General features: G+C 48.4%; 1 protein-coding gene across 1 annotated transcript in view; it reads right to left on the reverse strand.

Annotated features, from left to right (window-relative positions):
* RALA (RAS like proto-oncogene A) overlaps positions 1-14919 on the reverse strand; it is a 94740-nt gene extending 79821 nt beyond the window's left edge. The window contains exon 1 of the mRNA XM_089681094.1: positions 14669-14919. The gene's annotated coding sequence lies outside the window, so the exon portion shown is untranslated. The remainder of the gene's footprint in view (positions 1-14668) is intronic.
* Positions 14920-19812: the final 4893 nt, after the last annotated feature.

Below are 19812 nucleotides of genomic sequence, written 5' to 3' on the forward strand. Positions count from 1 at the left end.
GAGCCGCGGCGCGCTTTCTTCTGTATAGCTCCCGCACAGACAGGTGACCTCTGAGGTGGCAGAAGGAGCAGCCAAGTCAAAGCAGCACAGGCTAGATCTTGGTTGATGTCACTCAGCCGGTCCAGGTTGGGGGAAGGATCGCAACCATATGGTCGGGATCCATTCAGGAGCCTGGATTGGCACCTAGCTCAGCCTTTCAGGGATCCACTGAGAGCCAGCGGGCTTCCGCCCTTTCCACAGCCCAGCGCTCCACTGAGCTCTCTGATCAGTTCTCAGCCTTAAGCAGGCCATAGACGTGGGGACAATCGGCCGTTTTTTTTGAAAAGTCGTAAATCGGTCGTTCAGACGGCCAACGTTGCCACTAATTAAAAAAAAAAGCCAGTGGGTTTTAGTCCCGTCTGCGGCCGTCAATTAATATAATAGAGGTGTCCCTGCATAGAGATCCGCTATTATATCTGACAGAAGAAATAGATTATGCAGAAGAAGAAGAGAAACAACATTGTATCTATTTGTAGTTGAATAGAAACATCTGTATCCGAAATGCATACAAATAGATACAATGTTGCAGCTTTTTTTCTTCTCCGTCTTCTTCTGCAAAATCTATTTCATCTTCTCCTCTTTTCTTCTATTCTTCTTCTTGATATTCTATTTCTTCTTCTCCTGCAAAATCTATTTCTTCTTTTTCTTCATAGTCAATTTATTGTCAAATCAGCCAGAAGAACGGCCGATTTGACCATAAATTACCACGAAAATCGGCCGATCTGACCATAAATTACCACGAAAAATCGGCCGATCTAACAAATCGTCCCAGAATTTTCCAGCTTGGCCGATTTTCAAAATCTCTTAAAATTAAGAAAAACGGCCGACATTTTCCCCACTAACGGTACGAATATCGGACGATTTTTTTATCGGCCGATAATTCGTCAAGAAAATCGGAAATCTATGGCCGCCTTTAGGCTCCATACACACGGGGCGTTTTAATAACGCTGGTAATGTTAGCTGTGTAAAGTCACAATAAAAATGTGAGCTTTTCAGCGTTTTTTTTTTAGCATTTTTGTAGTAGCGTTTAGCGGCATTTCTTTGAGTTTGCATTTTTTAGAGGTTTTTGTTACCGGTAAAAAAAATTCCAAAACGCTGGTTTGCCCCGATTTACCGCGTTTTGCAGCATTAGAGCGTTTTCACAGCTAAAAAAACTCTGGAAACCCATTAGCTCTGGGTTTTTTCCAGCCAAAAGATGCCCCTGCCAAAAAAACGTTGATTCCAGTCTGTGTGCACGGACACATAGGAGAACATGCTGGGGGGTTTACTGGCAGTACGGAAAAAAATGTCAAAAGCCAAAAAACAGCCGCTGTAAAAACGTCCCGTGTACATGAGGACTTCGAAAATCGCACCGAAGAGTAATCGACCGATTTTCGCTTGGTTAGTGGCGCAATGGCACCGGTTTATTTTCGTGGTTCCTCCCCATTTCATTTATCGGGCATGTTGGAAAATTCGTGACACGGTACTACTTGTGGAGGGTGATGAAGATTTTTTTTTTTTTTTACACTGATTGCTTTTACACCCATAAAAGCAATCATTTCTCCTTCTCTCTAGCTGCATTCTTGCAGCCATTGAGAATTACTGAGTGAGCTGTGATTGGTCACAGCTTGTCACATGGTACAAGGCTGTTGTGAATGACCCTGTACCATGTGATCTCTGTGTTCATTCAGATTTCACACGTAGTAAGCAATGATGTCACAAGTGACATCTTGCTTACTACTCTGCATGTGATCACGGATTGGGCAATCAGTGATCACATGATCGTGACCTCGTACAGAGGTCCCGTCCAACGATCTGTGTTCCACTGTGTCCGGAGGACACAACGGGCACCGGATCGCGGTGCTGCACACTCCCAGGAAGCGCACAAGCAGGGTGCAGGGAGGCCATTCATAAACGTTCACCCGACCCTGCACTGCCACCGTCCGGCCGTTTATATACAATGGAAGGATGGGAGGGGGTTAAGGGGTCTTAAACCTCCATCAAAACAGTAAACCTCATTCCAGCTAGCCACTTCCAGCTTCTACATCATATGTGTCAAACACAAGGCCCGTGGGCTGAATGCGGAGGGCCAGGCCATTTCACGTGGGCTTTACACCTCTCCTGCAGTTCACCCACCCCCTTCCCTTTGTCTCCAACCCTACTTTTTTTCAGCAGAAAGGAGGACTGAACTCCTCCGCCACATCCTGTGCTTCATTGTGCAGCCACGGAGATGCTCATTTCTGCCCCCCCACCCCATCTCAGCAGTTGGCATCAGAGAGGACGAGCCGCAGCTCTTCTCATCTCCACCTCCCCTGGTATCAGCCTTCAGCAGACTCCAGCCGGTCCACCTCCAGACTCTGCACTTTCTACTTCGCAGCCCCCAGGCAACACAAGGTAAAACGTGTGCACAGTGAAGTAAGGGAGGGTGGGGGGATCTTGACTTCTGATGTAATGGGGGGGGGGGGGGTTCTGGAAATCTAGCCTTACAGATACAACCGGCCCTTTGAGGGCAACCATAATGCTGATGTGGCCTGCCATGAAATTTGGTTTGATACCCCTGTTCTACATTGATCAAGCTTGCTCTTAAAGCAGAGCTCCACCCAAAAGGGGAAGTTCCACTTTAAGGACGTCTCCCCTGCTCCCCATTAAGGATTGGCACCTTTGTGGGGCGGGGGAGCGGGTACCCAAATTTGACAGATACCTGCTCCCACTTCTGGTCTGATCGCCTAGGAAATTGGAAGTGGAAGTTGTCCCCCCTCCCTCTAGTCTTTTGGGACACGTGACAGGTCCCAGATGTCTACAGGACCATTCATGAAGTGCAGCACTACTCACGCATGCGCAGCGGGCACCCGGTTGTGAAGCCGTAAGCTATCCCAGCCGGGTGCCCACACTGAAGATGTCGGCCTCCTGGAATCCAGGATGGCCGGTGAAATGGGCTGCGGGGGACACACCACGGGACCGAGGGACAGGTAAGTGGCCGTTTTTTTAAAAGTCAGCAGCTGTCAGTTTTTGTAGCTGCTGACTTTTATTTTTTGACAGGGTGAGCAGAACTCCGCTTTACCACTTCAGGATACGTTCCCCTGGCATTGGCTGTACATAATAAATGGCATCTTCATCCTGCACATAACTCGGCATTAACTCCGCTGTGCATCCCGCCTCCTAAAAACACAAACTCTCCTTGTGTTGCGCACACGAGGCATTGGAGAGGCTTTTTGAAGCTTTATTAACAATAACAACTGATGAACAGTTGACAATTCTTTGGATGTACGAAGTACATTATAGTCCTGAACACTGGTAACAAGTCCTTACAGGATGGTAATGCTGCAAAACATGGTTAAGATGAATGGTAAAAGCCCCACTAATACTTTTCAGGACGTGGATCCTGTGCTGCTTGCAATGCTACAAAGCCTTCTTCTTATGGATATCCTCAGACCCCAGGCCTCATAGCATCTCCTGCAAGGCTCTCACCTCCCGTTCAATGCGGATACAGGGCTGTTCTCTTTCCATCCACTTCTGGAATCTGAATTCTTGTTTATTCATCAGTCTTGTATAGACAAAAAGTAAGGAACTAAAAGAACGTTCTATGAAACAAGAAGTCTATCTGAAGAGGGGAAAACCTCGACACATTAAAAGGGAACCCCCCTGACAAGCAGACTAATGGTCGGGGCCTTCTCTCTCTCAGTGCAGACTGATGGTCGGGGCCTTCTCTCTCTCAGTGCAGACTAATGGTCGGGGCCTTCTCTCTCTCAGTGCAGACTAATGGTCGGGGCCTTCTCTCTCTCAGTGCAGACTAATGGTCGGGGCCTTCTCTCTCTCAGTGCAGACTGATGGTCGGGGCCTTCTCTCTCTCACTGCAGACTGATGGTCGGGGCCTTCTCTCTCTCACTGCAGACTGATGGTCGGGGCCTTCTCTCTCTCACTGCAGACTGATGGTCGGGGCCTTCTCTCTCTCACTGCAGACTGATGGTCGGGGCCTTCTCTCTCTCAGTGCAGACTGATGGTCGGGGCCTTCTCTCTCTCAGTGCAGACTGATGGTCGGGGCCTTCTCTCTCTCAGTGCAGACTGATGGTCGGGGCCTTCTCTCTCTCAGTGCAGACTCATGGTCGGGGCCTTCTCTCTCTCAGTGCAGACTGATGGTCGGGGCCTTCTCTCTCTCAGTGCAGACTGATGGTCGGGGCCTTCTCTCTCTCACTGCAGACTGATGGTCGGGGCCTTCTCTCTCTCAGTGCAGACTGATGGTCGGGGCCTTCTCTCTCTCAGTGCAGACTGATGGTCGGGGCCTTCTCTCTCTCAGTGCAGACTGATGGTCGGGGCCTTCTCTCTCTCAGTGCAGACTGATGGTCGGGGCCTTCTCTCTCTCACTGCAGACTGATGGTCGGGGCCTTCTCTCTCTCAGTGCAGACTGATGGTCGGGGCCTTCTCTCTCTCAGTGCAGACTGATGGTCGGGGCCTTCTTTCTCTCAGTGCAGACTGATGGTCGGGGCCTTCTCTCTCTCAGTGCAGACTGATGGTCGGGGCCTTCTCTCTCTCAGTGCAGACTGATGGTCGGGGCCTTCTCTCTCTCAGTGCAGACTGATGGTCGGGGCCTTCTCTCTCTCAGTGCAGACTGATGGTCGGGGCCTTCTCTCTCTCACTGCAGACTGATGGTCGGGGCCTTCTCTCTCTCAGTGCAGACTAATGGTCGGGGCCTTCTCTCTCTCAGTGCAGACTCATGGTCGGGGCCTTCTCTCTCAGTGCTGTGGGAGCGGCTGCTGTGTGAAAAGGCCGACTTCCGACAGAACACTAAAAGGGTACAACGGAGGTCTGTGTTTTGGGAAACCCGTTAGGGGGCACCCTGTTAGTGAGGGACTGACCTAAGTTTTAATTAGTGGCCTGGAAGAGCTGATGTTTATTTTATGTTCTGAACTTGCAAGACAAGCTAAAGCCGGCCGTACATGGGTCATTCCGAAAGAATTTTCTAAGAATTTCGCACCATTAGTGGGTCCCAGAAACAGCCAATTTTCACGTGACCATCGAACTTGAGTGATTGGCATGTTGTAAATGTTTTGGAAAACGAACAAATTTCGAATCAATGATGGGAGAATCGTGCCGGAAATATAAATTAAAAGGAAATGAGCGTGAGCTGTGACCTGGGAAGGAAAGAAAATAGCAACACGAGGTGAAATTGAAGGCTTGGTTGGTTGAATTTCAAAATCAATGGTGGCGCCATCAGATTACAAAACGCAAGAAATTTCTGATTTTCGAGGGAAAACCCATTCAGAATACGACCCGTGTATGGTCTGCATAACTTGGATTGTTCTTGATTGTCCCCACGTCTATGGCCTGATTTAGGGCTCGTTCACACTTGGCTGTTTTACCAACGCTTGCCAAACGCCCGTATAGCGTTTGGCAAGCGTTGGTCCGGTGTTTGTGGAGTGTTTAACGCTCCGCAAACACGGTTTAGCAGCGGTTGCTAGGTGTTTGCCGAGCGTTAAAAAACACCCCACAAACGCCTATAATAAAGTTTGAATGGTGTTACCGCTCTGCAAATGCCCTGCATCCGCGTCGCAAGCCCGTCGCAAACGCCGGCCGGGCGTTTGTGGAGCGGCACCATAGACTAGAATAGGAGGCTTCAATGCCTCCTGACTCCACCAGAGGCGTCCGTTTTACCGCGATGCTAACGCTCCCATTAGAACAGCACCATGTGCTGCAATGTGCAGAATTGTCAGAGGCATTTGGGAAGTGGTAAAAAAGCTTCCCAAATGCCTCTCTGCCGCCTACACACAAGCTAGTGTGAACGTAGCCTTACTGTTCTCAATACCAATTGAGCCGATAACATCATAAGCAAGAATATATAATAGCCGACACACCATGGACCTTGGAAATGTTTTTTTTTTAAACTTCCCCCATCCCCCGGGTGTTCACACCACACATGTGAGGTATCGCCATGAACGTCAGAGCAAGAGCAATCATTCCAGCAACAGACCTCCTCTGTAACTCTATACTAGCCACTTGTACACATTTTTAAAGTGTCCCCATTAAGATTATAAGGTACCGTAGTTTGGCGCCATTCCAGGAGTGTGTGCAATATTAAAGCGTCACATGTTAGGTATCCATGTACTCAGAATAACATCATCTTTCATAGGTTACAGAAAATTGGGATATATATATTTATTTTTTAATTCATTAACCACTTGCCTACAGGGCACTTCTACCCCCTTCCTGCCCACCGGGCACTTCTAACCCCTTCCTGCCCACCGGGCACTTCTAACCCCTTCCTGCCCACCGGGCACTTCTAACCCCTTCCTGCCCACCGGGCACTTCTAACCCCTTCCTGCCCACCGGGCACTTTTACCCCCTTCCTGCCCACCGGGCACTTCTACCCCCTTCCCGCCTACAGGGCACTTCTACCCCCTTCCCGCCTACTGTGCACTTCTACCCCCTTCCCGCCTACTGTGGACTTTTACCCCCTTCCTGCCTACAGGGCACTTCTACCCCCTTCCTGCCTACAGGGCACTTCTACCCCCTTCCTGCCTACAGGGCACTTCTACCCCCTTCCTGCCTACAGGGCACTTCTACCCCCTTCCCGCCTACAGGGCACTTCTACCCCCTTCCCGACTACAGGACACTTCTACCCCCTTCCTGCCTACAGGGCACTTCTACCCCCTTCCTGCCTACAGGGCACTTATACCCCCTTCCTGCCTACAGGGCACGTGTGTGAATCCCCATGCAATCCGATTCTAGTGAGCACCAAAAAAAGGGCCCAGCACCTTTTTGGTGCAGATGCAGTGCGATTTGAGCACCACACAGAATTCGCATGTGATTTGCGCAGGAATGCGGTGCAGTTCCTGTGCGAATCACATGCGATATGCCGCACCGCACATGTGTGACCCCGGGCTTATTCACACAGCCATGAAAATACACATAAAAATGTGTTTTTCTAATTATGGATCTGAATGCAGCTGCATTGTTTTCAATGGAGCCATTCACACAGGTGTGAGAACATAAGATCTGTGACACAGAATCCAACAATCTGAGGCGAAGAACACGCGCTTTACGCTCTTATGCATATAAACGCATGCATACACGAGTAAATTAAGTGGAAAGTGGAAAAATAAATGATCATAAAAACAAATGATGCATCCATACGCGTCTCTAGGCATTAAAGGCATCGGTGTGAAAGTATTTTACTAATCAATGTGCAGGAACTTCCCCTAGAAGACACATGTGTGACAACATCAGTAAAATGTTTAATGCCGTGTGAATGACGCCTGCGGTAGAGAGGTGCAGGAGTGAGGAGGAATCACCCAATTAAAGATGGTGACCTAATGCCGCTGATTAGGATTACATGAACAAAACGACCTTTATACGGGGCTATTGTAAGATGAAACATGACCTCATTCAATGGGAAGTATCCCAAAGCAACCAATTATCTCAGTTTACCAGAACAGAGATGATGGGCGTCCGTGGATTAAAGGAGATATAAAACCAAATCACAAAAATCTCCTATAATCTACACGGCTCATTCACACAATGTAACAAATGCAGATTACAGATGTTACAGCACATAGTTTTGTATGTATCTGTATACAGCAGTGTGTAAGTTATGGGCCCATCTGCACAGTTATCTGCCACTGCCGCCAGCCTACTGCATCCTAGCAACCTAGGATGCTATCGACATGTGCCACTTGTCTCCTAGCGACCAACTATGCTAGGGTGTATCAGAAGCCGCCTGTTTGTAGGAGCCTGCATCCTAGCAACCAAGAGACTAGATGGCAGAGACCACCTGTTTCCTAGCAACCAAGGATCCTAGATGTAACCATATACGCTAGTGTGTAGAGGCCGCCTGCATCCTAGAAACCTGGGACGCTAGGTGGCAGTGGCCTATCAATAGTGCGCTTATGCCACAACCGTGTTATCCCAAAGGAACCCTTGAATTAAATTTCAGGTCTTAGGGAACCCATATTCAAATTAATTCATCAGGGGTGAGTGGGAAGAATGCCTCCTGCATTGGTGGTTGTTGGGAAGAGGAGTGTCACCCTTATAAACAAGTAAAACGATCATTGGCGCTCTTCTGTTAGTCTAATGCAGGCCGTAGATGGGTCGAAAGTCAGCTGATTTTTCGAACAAAAAAAAAAAAAAAAACGGCTGATTTTCGCACCATTAAGGGGTTAATTGGTCGGAGGTTTTTCTGGATTTTGTCAGATTTTTTTGATCGGTAAAGTTGGGGAAAAAAAAAAAATCGTCCGATTTTCGCGGCAATGATGGCCAAATTGGCCGATCTTTTTACTGATAAAAAATCTGCGCATGAGCCGTGACCTGGAAGAAGAGGAAGAGGAGGAGGAGGAAGAAGAAGAAGAAGTAGAAGAGAAAGAAGAAGTAGAAGAGAAAGAAGAAGTAGAAGAGAAAGAAGAAGAATTCCAGTCCGCTATTATATTTGACATTAAAAAGTCTTGCGGTTGCAACAATGTATCTATTTGTATCTGAAAAAACCCATCTGTATCCGAAATGGATACAAATAGATACAATGTTGCAACCGCAATACTTTTTAATGTCAAATATAATAGCGGGTCTCTCTGCAGGGACAGAAGTAATTAAATGCCGGCCGTAGACGGGAAGAAAATCGGCCGATTTTTTTACTGTTGGTGGTAACGTCGGCCTATTGAACGACCGATTTTTTGTTTTTTTGTTAAAAAACGGACGGTTTTCTCCCCGTCTATGGCCTGCATAAGTGGCAATGGATCTGAACCCATGCAGGCTCCATCAGATGGGAGATGAATCAGCCCCGGCTCAAGAAACTCCTAGACAACTCTGGAGGAACCCACAGAACCTGGCTGAGAATGGCTGTCCTAACATGCTAACGTACATTTTAAAATGTTGTTTTCAGTCTTCCTAAATCCACAGCTAGTATTAACCACTTGCCTACCAGCACTTTCACCCCTTCCTGGCAAGGCCAATTTTCAGCTTTCAGTGAGATCGCACTTTGAATAACAATTGCGCGGTCATGCAACACTGTACCCACTTTATCTTCCAAAATAGACGGCAGCTCGATCTCTTCTAAATCCAGCTTCTTTATTGGTTACAAAATATGAATACAGGATCTGTAAATACTATAAAAATAACCATTTGCAGATCTTGTACTAATATTTTGTAACCAATAAAGAAGCTGGATTTAGAAGCAATCGAGTTGCCGGCTAATATCTTGGAAGACATCTTGGTACAAGTGGACGCTTTAGCCTGAGCACCTGCCTTCAGCTGTGATTGAGCGGTTGAGCTTGGGCGAGTTTGATATACTGTACCCATATGACATTTTTAGCAGTTTTTCGAGCCTTCTTTTGGCGGTATTTATTCACCACTAACTGTTCTATTGTTTACTGAACAAATGAAAAAAGACCAATTAAAAAAACAAAAAACAAAAAAAAAAAACACCTTTTTCTTTGTTTCGGTTATATAATTTTGCAAATAAGTAATTTTTCTCCTTCACATATGAGCGCTGATAGGCTGCACTGATAATCAAGGCACATGCCCGTCACACTTGTCAGTTACAGGCTCTCCTCTCCTCATGCTGTGACGGCATGTGAGCAAAGTACTGCCGATCACCAGCACGTGTGATTGGACACAGCTGATCACATGATAAAGGCCCGCTGTGATTGGCCCTTTACCTCGATATGTGATCTTCTGTGTCCAATAGACACAGCAATCACAAAGCGCCAGAAACACGCCATGGGGCGCGGTTCCAGGTGGACGTTCATGGACGCCCTCTTGGAACAACAGAGCTTTTTGCGGTAACACTTTACCAGACTGGACCTCCGGAAACAGCGAGAAGGTAAACATTTCAGTGATATTCCCACTACTGCTAAATGTGACAGTTTCAGTTCAGAGATGCTGGTTGTCAGGGAGTTGGCACCCGCCGGGGTCCTAACAACCAGCAACTCCTTCCCGCCCTGCTCATTCAGCTATCAGCCAGGGATTCCCAGCTGACAGATGAATGTAAACAAAAGAGCTAGGACACTATTTTAAAAGAATGGCGTGGGGGGGTCCCCGTAATCCAATCTGAATTTAAAAAAAAAATTGCATGTGATTCCCCCCCCCCCCCCCAAATTCTATACCAGACCTTTATCAGAGCATGCAGCCTGGCTGGCCAGGAAAGAGGAAGGACAAGTGTGTGGCCCCCACTCGTGCAGCTTATCAGGCCACACCCCCTCCACATGGGGGTTACCTTGCCGAAGGGGGACTCCCCTGGCAAAGCACCTTGTTCCCATGTTGAAGAGAACAAGGGTCTCTTCCCCACCACCCTGCCTGATGGTTCTGTGGGGGCTTCTCAGAATCTGGAACAATAAGGGGACTCCCAGATACAGCCCCTCCACATGCAAACTGAATTTGGGTAGGGGAACCTCGCGCCATTTTTTATTTTTAAGTGCTTGTTACGGGTACTCTAGCCATACATTAGTATTTAACCCTTGCAGTTGCATGAGGAGTGCCAATGCAAAGGATTTTTTTCTTTTCTCCAGAATTCAGCTTTAAAGCAATGCAATTTAACGTGCGTGCAACGCACTGCAGCAAGACGAACCCGCGTAAAGTGGCCTTCGGGGTTTACTTTAAATTACTTTGTATATCATAAATGCTCTTTGTCATGCCTTACAGAGCAGGCCTGATCCGGAAACTAAACGGGGGCACAGAAAAACAGAAACTCCCCTGACATCCAGTACACTATTTCAGGGCTGGCAAATTCAGAGCAATTAATTTAATATCCCTTTGAGGCAGAAAAACGCAGAAACCATTATTGTGCTGTCATGCTACGACATCGACTATTCGAGAAGCGTGATCGCAACATATGAAGGTCATATACTCCACATAACAAATGAAGAGCGACTCCCACTGATTTCCACGCTGGCTCTCACATCATTGGGAGAATTCCTAGTTCCTCATCCAAGCTTCCACATGAAGAGAACATCGAACAGAATTCCTCCAGGAAAACGAATCATTAAAGGCAAAACAATATGGCCAAGGAGCCGATCTATTCAACAGGACGCCCACGCAAACCTTCCGATTGTTCACATATCTCGGCAAAGCTCTCCAACTGTCCCAAAATGCCTTGGGTGGTAACCGAAACGTAATATCGTGGAATTCACATAGGAAGGGAAGTGCAACGTAGATAATGACTTGAAGGAAAAGCCCTAAACATCAGGCTGCACCACACCCCAACAGAAGGCCTGCAAGACTTCAGATACGAGATACTAAAATCCACACTACATGGTGTCTGCTACTTCCCCCCGGGGACAAAACGCAGATGCAACGCAGTACTATATGACAAAATACAGTATATGCCCATTATATGTGCTGTGCGTGTTTCCACATTCTACACATATAAAAACATGACGTTGTCACTTGGTATGGAAAGGACTCAATGGAAAGTTTCAGCAATATTAATTGGATATACAAATACATTTTGATTGCATGACCTATATTCCTAGAGCAGCCATTCTCAGCTATCCCTCCCTAGAAGAACCCTTCAAATACCTTTCAGGTGTGGGGAAACTCCTGCTAAAAACAATTTATTAGAGGCAGTGGGAAAAACGTCTCTTACATTGGTGGACAGTGAAAAGAATGCCCCCCCATGTTGGTGGACAGTGGAAAGAATGAAAACTTACGTCAATTGTCAGTGGGAAGACTGCCCCCTATACTGGTGGTCAGCGGGAAGACTGCCCCCTATACTGGTGGTCAGCGGGAAGACTGCCCCCTATACTGGTGGTCAGCGGGAAGACTGCCCCCTATACTGGTGGTCAGCGGGAAGACTGCCCCCTATACTGGTGGTCAGCGGGAAGACTGCCCCCTATACTGGTGGTCAGCGGGAAGACTGCCCCCTATACTGGTGGTCAGCGGGAAGAATGCACCCTATACTGGTGGTCAGCGGGAAGAATGCACCCTATACTGGTGGTCAGCGGGAACAATGCCCCCTATACTGGTGGTCAGCGGGAACAATGCCCCCTATACTGGTGGTCAGCGGGAACAATGCCCCCTATACTGGTGGTCAGTGGGAACAATGCCCCCTATACTGGTGGTCAGTGGGAACAATGCCCCCTATACTGGTGGTCAGTGGGAACAATGCCCCCTATACTGGTGGTCAGTGGGAACAATGCCCCCTATACTGGTGGTTCAGTGGGAACAATGCCCCCTATACTGGTGGTTCAGTGGGAACAATGCCCCGTATACTGGTGGTTCAGTGGGAACAATGCCCCGTATACTGGTGGTTCAGTGGGAACAATGCCCCGTATACTGGTGGTTCAGTGGGAAGAATGTCCCGTATACTGGTGGTTCAGTGGGAAGAATGGACCGTATACTGGTGGTTCAGTGGGAAGAATGTCCCGTATACTGGTGGTTCAGTGGGAAGAATGTCCCCTACACTGGTGGTTCAGTGGGAAGAATGTCCCCTACACTGGTGGTTCAGTGGGAAGAATGTCCCCTATACTGGTGGTCAGTGGAAAGAATGCCCCCTATACTGGTGGTCAGTGGAAAGAATGCCCCCTATACTGGTGGTCAGTGGGAAGAATGCCCCCTATACTGGTGGTCAGTGGGAAGAATGCCCCCTATACTGGTGGTCAGTGGGAAGAATGCCCCCTATACTGGTGGTCAGCGGGAACAATGCCCCCTATACTGGTGGTCAGCGGGAACAATGCCCCCTATACTGGTGGTCAGCGGGAACAATGCCCCCTATACTGGTGGTCAGTGGGAACAATGCCCCCTATACTGGTGGTCAGTGGGAACAATGCCCCCTATACTGGTGGTCAGTGGGAACAATGCCCCCTATACTGGTGGTTCAGTGGGAATAATGCCCCGTATACTGGTGGTTCAGTGGGAACAATGCCCCGTATACTGGTGGTTCAGTGGGAAGAATGTCCCGTATACTGGTGGTCAGTCAGGAGATCCCCCTTATAGAGGTTGGCAGTGGGAAGAATCCCGGTACATTGGTGGCCAGTGGGAGGAATCCCGGTACATTGGTGGCCAGTGGGAGGAATCCCGGTACATTGGTGGCCAGTGGGAGGAATCCCGGTACATTGGTGGCCAGTGGGAGGAATCCCGGTACATTGGTGGCCAGTGGGAGGAATCCCGGTACATTGGTGGCCAGTGGGAAGAATTCCACAATTTTATTTGTCAGTGAAAATAATGCCCCTTACACAGGTGATCAGCAGGAAATATATCGCCCTCACAGACAGCAAATATCTCTGGTGTTTTACAACCGTCTCTTCTAAACAGCATTGACCTGAGAGCTATGCAGGAACCATCACATGGGAAGTCAAATAGTCACGGCATACGGAACCCCTATCAACCTGTGAAGGAACCCCAATCCTCCATGGAACCTCAGTTGAGAATGACGGGAAGACACTCAGTCTACCCTTCAAATCAGTTTTCCTATATACATACAACTGCAAGCGGATTTGTTTAAGCTCACCACACACATTACAATCGGATACAAGCTACCAACCAGTATGGCGTGCAATGGCCTCATTGGCTACAAACCGATTGGTTTCGGGGGGTCATTACTCATTATTGGTCATTACGTGGATCATTACATTCGTTTTGGTAAATGTAAAGTAGATTGTATGGTCAGATGTGTATCGTGAACCTCAGAAAACTACAAAGTGGATCCGTTGTCCACGGCTACCAGTGGGGGCTCTCCACTCCAGACTTATCACATGTGTGTGTTGAAGTCACATCATACATTTACATAGAGATCATACATATTCATAGGGATCATGCACAGAGATCATACACACACATAGAGATCATACATATACATAGAGATCACACACACATACATAGAGATCATACATATATAAATAGAATTTATACGCACACATATAGAGATCATACATATACATCATACACACATACATAGAGATCACACACACAGATCATACATATACATTATACACATACATAGAGATCATACATATATACATACATACAGATCATACATATAAACATACATACATACATGCACACATAGAGATCACACATACACAGAGATCATACACATACAGCTCATGCACACAGAGATCATACATATACACATAGAGATCACACACACATACATACATATACACACACATAGATCATACATGCACACATACATGCACACACATAGATCATACATGCACACATACATACATATACACACACACACACAGATCATACATGCACACACAGAGATCATACATGCACACATACATACATATACACATACATAGAGATCATACATACACATAGAGATCACACACACAGATCATACATGCACACACAGAGATCATACATACACATAGAGATCACACACATAGATCATACATGCACACACACAGATCATACATGCACACACACAGATCATACATACACATAGAGATCACACACACAGATCACACATGCACACATACACACACATACATACATACACACAGCCCCCCCACACCCAGCGATGTCCGCCCAGCAGCTCCTCTCCCGGCCCGGAGGCGCCCATCGGGCTGTGAATTGGGGATGTCCGGCCGTCTCCTGTATGGAGATCACACACATGGAGGATGTCGCCTGTCCCTGCAGTGTCTCCCAGCCCCGATCCGCATGGAGTATGTCCTATACACCGGCCTTGCTCTCCGATGGCCCCGGACAGGCCGGCACTCACCTGTGTCTCCGGTGTCCCCACACACGATCCTTCCTCCACACCCCGATCGGGGCCCTGCTCTCCCCCCGCCGAGCTGCCTCCCTTCCGGCTACTTCCTCCTCTCCCCGGCCTGGACGATTCTCTGTGGAGGGGACGGATCCGATGCGGGGCCAAGGACACGGGCTGTGGATGGGGTCCTCCTGGGGGCCCGGATCAGCCCCGGCCGGCAGCTGGGTGTCTGTATGGGAGTCCTGGAGGAGGGGGAGGGGCGAGGAGGAGGGGCGGGGAGTCCTGGAGGAGGGGGAGGGGCGAGGAGGAGGGGCGGGGAGTCCTGGAGGAGGGGGAGGGGCGGGGAGTCCTGGAGAAGAGGGAGGGGCGGGGAGGGGTTGCGGTTACTAATGATGATGATGTTTGCGGTGAGCTCAGAGGACCGACCCGCCTGCTGGCTGCTCCGTGTGTGTAGGGAGGGATGGATGGATGGAGAGATGGATGGAGGGAGGGATGGAGGGATGGATGGAGGGAGAGAGGGATGGAGGGAGAGATGGAGGGATGGATGGAGGGAGAGAAGGATGGATGGAGGGAGAGATGGAGGGAGGGATGGATGGAGGGATGGATGGAGGGAGAGATGGATGGAGGGAGAGATGGATGGAGGGAGAGATGGATGGAGGGAGGGATGGAGGGAGAGAGGGATGGAGGGAGAGATGGAGGGATGGATGGAGGGAGAGAAGGATGGAGGGAGAGATGGATGGAGGGAGGGATGGAGGGATGGATAGAGGGAGAGAGGGATGGAGGGAGAGAGGGAGGGATGGAGAGATGGAGGGATGGATGGAGGGAGAGAAGGATGGAGGGAGAGATGGATGGAGGGAGAGATGGAGGGATGGATGGAGGGAGAGAAGGATGGATGGAGAGATGGAGGGATAGATGGATGGAGGGATGGATGGAGGGAGGGAGAGAAGGATGGATGGAGGGAGAGATGGAGGGATGGATGGAGGGATAGAGGGAGGGATGGATGGAGGGATAGAGGGAGGGATGGATGGATGGAGGGAGAGATGGAGGGATAGATGGAGGGATGGATGGAGAGATGGATGGATGGAGGGAGAGAGGGATGGATAGATGGAGGGATGGTTGGAGAGATGGAGGGATGGATGGATGGAGGGAGAGATGGAGGGATGGATGGAGGGAGAGAAGGATGGAGGGAGAGATGGAGGGATGGATGGAGGGATAGAGGGATGGAGGGAGAGATGGATGGAGGGAGAGAAGGATGGAGGGAGGGATGGAGGGAGAGATGGAGGGATGGATGGAGGGATAGAGGGAGGGAGGGATGGAGGGAGAGATGGAGGGATAGATGGATGGAGGGATAGATGGAGGGAGGGATGGAGGGAGAGAGGGATGGATGGATGGAGAGATGGAGGGAGGGATGGAGGGAGAGAGGGATAGATGGATGGAGGGATAGATGGAGAGATGGAGGGATGGATGGAGGGATAGATGGAGGGAGGGATGGATGGATGGAGAGATGGATGGAAAGATGGAGGGAGGGAGAGATGGAGGGAGGGATGGAAAGATGGATGGAGGGAGGGAGTGATGGATGGAGGGAGGGAGTGATGGAGGGAGGGATGGATGGAGGGAGGGATGGAGAGATGGAGGGATGGATGGAGGGATAGATGGAGGGAGGGATGGAGGGATAGATGGAGGGAGGGAGGGAGGGATGGATGGATGGATGGAGGGATAGATGGAGGGAGGGATGGAGGGATAGATGGAGGGAGGGATGGATGGAGGGAGGGATGGAGAGATGGAGGGAGGGATGGATGGAAATATGGAGGGATGGATGGAGAGATGGATGGAGAGATGGAGGGAGGGATGGATGGAGGGAGATATGGATGGAGGGATGGAGAGATGGATGGAGGGATGGATTTAGAGATGGATGGATGGAGGGAGGGAGGGATGAATGGATGGAGGGATGGATGGAGGGATGGAGAGATGGAGGGATGGATGGAGGGAGGGATGGATGGAGGGAGATATGGATGGAGGGATGGAGAGATGGATGGAGGGATGGATTTAGAGATGGATGGATGGAGGGAGGGAGGGATGAATGGATGGAGGGATGGATGGAGGGATGGAGAGATGGAGGGAGGGATGGATGAATGGATGGAGGGATGGATGGAGGGATGGTGAGGACTGGATGGACGGGTTATGGCTCCCATCTACGGCTTTCACTGTACAACTTCACTGCTAGTCCTGCAGGAAGACAACAGGACTAATCCATGGGACTGCTCTGGGGGGACTAAGCCATGACTACACAGAGTCATGGAGCAACACAACCAAACCAGCTCACACAGCAATAAATAATTCATTCATTTTACTTGGATCAGAACAGAAATGACTTCAGGGAAACAAAGTCCTTCATCAGGGACCCCATCTGAGCAAATCTGCATTATGAGTCCACCCTACATTAGAGCCCCCCTACATCAAAGTCTTCCCTAGGAGTCCCCCCTACATCAGGATCCCCATCAGAGCCCCCCTTACATCAGAGTTCACCTTATATGTCCCCCCTTATATCAGGGTTCCCGTTAGAGCCCCCTTAAAACAGTGTCTGCCTTAGCCCCCCAGTCCTTTACAATATGGTCCCCCTTAGCAGAGCAATACAAAGCTGTGTGCTTACACAGTAAAGCAGAGCACATACAGTAAAACATACATCACACAGTTAACCCTTTGATTGTCCCTCATGTTTACCCCTTCCTGTCCAGTGCCATTAGTACAGTGTCGGGGCTTTTTATTAGCATTGAATGGGTCATTCTTCCCACTGACCATCACATTAATGTATTGTGAGTTGTAGATATAATCATTTTTAGGAGGGGTTCCCTGAACTGGAAAGATATTTCAAGGGTTCCTCTATGTTGAGAAAGGGTAACCACTCGCTCTCCTGATTATGTACCCCCCTTCCCCCCTTCCTGACCAGTCAATTTATTGCACTATGGCGCTGTGTCACGCGGTCATGCAACGCTGCACCCAAATGAGATTTATGTCCTTTTTTTTTTACCACGAATAGAGCTTTCTTTTGGTGGTATTTGATCACCTGTGTGATTTAATTTTTTGCGCTGTAAGAAAAAAAAAGACTGACAATTTTGAAAAAAAAACAATATTTTTGACTTTTTGCTATTAAATATGTCCAGTAAAAGAATTTTAAAACTCTAATTTCATCATAAATTTAGAGCACAATGTATTCTGCTGCATGTCTTTGCTAAGAAAAAAAAAAAAAAATTAATTGGTTTTTGTGAAAGTTATAGCGTTTACAAATGGCGGGATAGATACTGGGATTTTTTTTTTACTAGTAATGGCGGCGATCAGCAACTTATAGAGGGACTGCGGCGGGCATTCTGACACTGGGGGGGGGAACTGACTTGGTGTCACTGACATCTCCAGTGACACCAATACAGTGATCAGTGCTAATACAAGCCCTGACACTGTACTAATGGCACTGGGCAGGAAGGGGTTAACATCCGGGGCAGGGGCGGACTAAGAACTCATGGGGCCCCCAGGCAATAGGGGATCATGGGGCCCCTGTGTCCTTGCCCAAACAAAAAAGCCTATGAAAAAGGTACCAGGGGCATCTCCTGGGGCCCCCTACTGACCCCAGGCCCTCGGGCAGTGCTCGAGTTTCCAAATGGTCAGTCCGCCCCTGCATCCGGGGCAGGGGCGGACTGACAACTCATGGGGCCCCCAGGCAATAGGGGATCATGGGGCCCCTGTGTCCTTGCCCAAACTCAAAAAAGCCTATAAAAAAGGTAACAGGGGCATCTCATGGGGCCCCCTACTGACCCCAGGCCCTCAGGCAGTGCTCGAGTTTCCAAATGGTCAGTCCGCCCCTGCATCCGGGGCAGAGGCGGACTGACAACTCATGGGGCCCCCAGGCAATAGGGGATCATGGGGCCCCTGTGTCCTTGCCCAAACTCAAAAAAGCCTATAAAAAAGGTAACAGGGGCATCTCATGGGGCCCCCTACTGACCCAGGCCCTCAGGCAGTGATCCGGGGCAATCAAAGGGTTAACTGTGTGCTGTTTTACTATGGGGGCTGTCTGTCTGTTTCACTGTAAGCACACTGCTTTGTATGGCTTTGCTATGCAGAGGGGAGAGATCTGTATTGTTTACATACAGGTCTCTTCCCCGTCAGAAATCCTCAGGGATCGCTGGGTGCTGGCGGGGAATCACCGGCCAGGACCCGGTGATTTTAAATCCCGAGGCCGCAAATCACCAGGAATATACGTGATTGCGTGCACCCGTGCTTTCTGCTATAGGGTGGCGCATAATCGGTTCAAGGCAAAACTTTCCTTTTCATTTTGGATAGGGTAATGGAGGGTTTGAACCCCTGGCTTGTGTTTTTGTTGGTCCCATTGAGGAGATTTACCTTCTTGATAATAGTAAACAGGACAAGTAGAGAGGGTGAATCTCCCTAATGGGGACACAGACTGCAATAAAAAACCCAATAGGTGTTCTAACACCTCTCCACACTATCCAAAACAAATAAAGTTTTTCCTTTAGTTATACTTTAAGTGGATACAAAATATCTTTCTAAATGTCAACTATTGAAAGAAAATAGTATAAAAAAAATCACACACACATGTATAAACACTCTCCTTCCACCAATAAAAAAGACAAGATTGTAGAAAAAGGGTATTTATAGATGTGCGATTTATTTAAATAACATTTTCTTTCAATATTTGACATTTAGATATTTTGTAATTACTTAATTTAACTGATTTGTTTTCGATACACAACATGTGTCCTGTGGAAGCAGCTTCCCTCTCTTCCTATTGTATTAACCCCTCGCCCTCCTGAGGATTTACCCCCCTTAATGACCACGCCTCTTTTTGCTACTCAGCGCTGCACTAATTCAACTGATAATTGCGCGGTCATGCAATGCTGCACCCAAACGAAATTTACGTCCTTTTTTTCACACAAATAGAGCTTTCTTTCGGTGGTATTTGATCATCTGTGCGCTTTTTATTTTTCACACTCTAAACAAAAAAAGACCAAACATTTTGAAGAAAAAACGATATTTTCTACTTTCAGCTATAAAAAATATATAGTAAACTCAAAGTTAGTTATAAATTTAGGCCAAAATGTATTCTGCTCCATGTTTTTGGTAAAAAAAATCCCAATAAGTGTATA

The sequence above is a fragment of the Staurois parvus genome, unplaced genomic scaffold, assembly GCF_062004578.1.
Source record: "Staurois parvus isolate SC_StPar_1 unplaced genomic scaffold, SC_StPar_1.0 ptg000259l, whole genome shotgun sequence".
NCBI classification, from domain to species: Eukaryota; Metazoa; Chordata; class Amphibia; order Anura; family Ranidae; genus Staurois; species Staurois parvus.